The sequence below is a fragment of the Hippocampus guttulatus genome, unplaced genomic scaffold, assembly GCF_054856545.1.
Source record: "Hippocampus guttulatus isolate MCC_2025c unplaced genomic scaffold, RoL_Hgut_1.0 HiC_scaffold_29, whole genome shotgun sequence".
NCBI lineage: Eukaryota > Metazoa > Chordata > Actinopteri > Syngnathiformes > Syngnathidae > Hippocampus > Hippocampus guttulatus.
Window position 1 is genome coordinate 90001 of NW_028233888.1, and position 2500 is coordinate 92500.

A 2500-nucleotide genomic window follows, 5' to 3' on the forward strand; every position below is an offset into this window, starting at 1 on the left:
GCCCCCCCTCCGCCAAGGGAGGGGGGGCGGAACGGACGAACCCGCGCGCCGCCAAAGGCCCCGCCGCCGCGCCCTGCCGGGTTGAATCCCCCGCGCGGACTGCGCGGTCCCCACCCGTTTACCTCTCAACGGTTTCACGCCCTGTTGAACTCTCTCTTCAAAGTTCTTTTCAACTTTCCCTTAAGGTACTTGTCCGCTATCGGTCTCGTGCCAGTATTTAGCCTTAGATGGAGTTTACCACCCGCTTTGGGCTGCATTCCCAAACAACCCGACTCCGAGAAGGCCTCGCCCCGGCGCGCCGGGGGCCGCTACCGGCCTCACACCGTCCTCGGGCAGAGCCTCCATCAGAAGGACTCGGGCCCCCACCGGGCGGCGCCGGGCAAAGCGACCTTCTATACGCCACATGTCCCGCGCCCTCCGCCGGGCGGGGATTCGGCGCTGGGCTTCTCCCTCTTCGCTCGCCGCTACTGAGGGAATCCTTGTTAGTTTCTTTTCCTCCGCTTAGTAATATGCTTAAATTCAGCGGGTCGTCTCGTCTGATCTGAGGTCGTAGTCGAACGGGGTTAGAGGCGGGGGCGACGGATCGCCTCCCGTCATCGGGGGTCGGCCGTTAACCCCGCGCCTCGCCGGGCGCACGACTCCTACGCGGCCGCGCGGTGCGTCGCGGCGGACTGCGCGGCGGGGGACGGATCCTCCATCGGCAGCCGCCGCGGGCCCCTGCGGCCGCGCGGTGGTCGGGCCCGTCGAGGGCGCGGGCGGTCGGGTCTATACTTAGGGGGACGAGGGCCGTGCCGTCCGCCCCCCCCCACCCCCATTTCCCCGTGCGGGGAGGGAAGGTGGGGGGGGTAGGCCGGCGGTGGCCCGCGACGCCCCAACCGCGGGAGGGGGGCGCCCGTGGGCGCCCCGATCCCGATAGATGTACAAGCGACGCTCAGACAGGCGTGGCCCCGGGAGGGACCCGGGGCCGCAAGGTGCGTTCAAAGTGTCGATGATCAATGTGTCCTGCAATTCACATTAGTTCTCGCAGCTAGCTGCGTCCTTCATCGACGCACGAGCCGAGTGATCCACCGCTGAGAGTCGTACGTTTGGTTTGCGGTTTTGGCCAACATTCAGAGAAGGGGTTAAAAAGGGGGATAACGGCGCCTCCGGGCGCTCCTAGCCCCCCCCGCCCCGCCGGCAGGCCGGGGGGGGACTTCGGAGACATTGAACCCCCCGCTCGCCGCCGAAGGTGGCGAGAAGGTTGGGTACCCGGCGACTGGGGGTAAGGTTCCGAGGTCGGCCAGGTCGCGATGGCACCGGCGGGGGAGTGGTCCCCGACGCCGGCCGCGGCCCGGCCTGGACTATGGGAGCGTTGACAAGGCGGACGGGACGTCGACGACCGCGCGGACGCGCGGGGTGGGGCGGTCGGGGAACGCCGACGGGCGCCTGACCGGGGGGGGGGGGCCGGCGGGGGCCGGGCGGGACGCGGGGAGCGGCCGGCCGCGCGACGACGCGAACCGACATACACCCCGCGCCCGACACCGTCCTCCTGACCTTCCTCCCCCCCCCCGCGACGCCCGCGGCGCACCCGCCCGCCGCCCCGCGGCCGCGCGGCCGCCGCCGCCCGCCGCCTATCGGCGTTTCTCACGCTTCGGACTCGGGGGGCCGGGGCGCGGCGGGGAGCGCCCCGGCGCCGCCGCCGACGGCACCGCGGGGTCGGGCCGCGGGGGCTGGGGGCCACGTGCCCCCGCCCCGCGCCTCTCCCCGCGGGCCGCCTTCGACGTCGCCGCCGCCGCCGCCGCCGCCGTCCTCCTCCGCCCGTGTGTTCGCTCTGGACTCGGGGGGCCGGGGAGCGCCGGGGTGCGCCGGCGCCGCCGCCGACGGCACCGCGGGGTCGGGCCGCGGGGGCTGGGGGCGCTTACGGGTCGGGGCGGGGGTGTAGGCGACCGGCCAAAGACCGGCACCGTACCCCCCGCCCGTCTCCTTCACGCCCCCGCCCCGCGCCTCTCCCCGCGGGCCGCCTTCGACGTCGCCACCGCCGCCGCCGCCGCCACCGCCGTCCTCCTCCGCCCAACCGTTTGCATCTGTTCGCTCATGACTCGGGAGGCCGGGGCGCGCCGGGGTGCGTCGGCGCCGCCTCCGACGGCACCGCGGGGTCGGGCCGCGGGGGCTGGGGGCCACGTGCCCCCGCCCCGCGCCTCTCCCCGCGGGCCGCCTTCAACGTCGCCGCCGCCGCCGCCGCCGCCACCGCCGTCCTCCTCCGCCCATCCGTTTGCATCTGTCCGCTCATGACTCGGGAGGCCGGGGTGCGCCGGCGCCGCCTCCGACGGCACCGCGGGGTCGGGCCGCGGGGGCTGGGGGCCACGTGCCCCCGCCCCGCGCCTCTCCCCGCGGGCCACCTTCGACGTCGCCGCCGCCGCCTCCGTCCTCCTCCGCCCATCCGTCCGCTCCGAACTCGGGAGGCCGGGGTGCGCCGGCGCCGCCTCCGACGGCACCGCGGGGTCGGGCCGCGGGGGCTGGG

At 75.0% G+C, this 2500-nt stretch overlaps 2 non-coding genes across 2 annotated transcripts in view; both read right to left on the reverse strand.

The window, feature by feature from the left end:
- LOC147185229 (28S ribosomal RNA) overlaps positions 1 to 550 on the reverse strand; it is a 4301-nt gene extending 3751 nt beyond the window's left edge. The window contains exon 1 of the ribosomal RNA XR_015099675.1: positions 1 to 550. This exon is cut by the window's left edge and continues 3751 nt beyond it. This is a non-coding gene — a ribosomal RNA (28S ribosomal RNA).
- Positions 551 to 925: 375 nt separating this feature from the next.
- On the reverse strand, positions 926 to 1079 carry LOC147185230 (5.8S ribosomal RNA). The gene has a single exon (XR_015099739.1). It is a non-coding gene; the product is annotated as a 5.8S ribosomal RNA (ribosomal RNA).
- Between the last annotated feature and the right edge of the window lie 1421 nt (positions 1080 to 2500).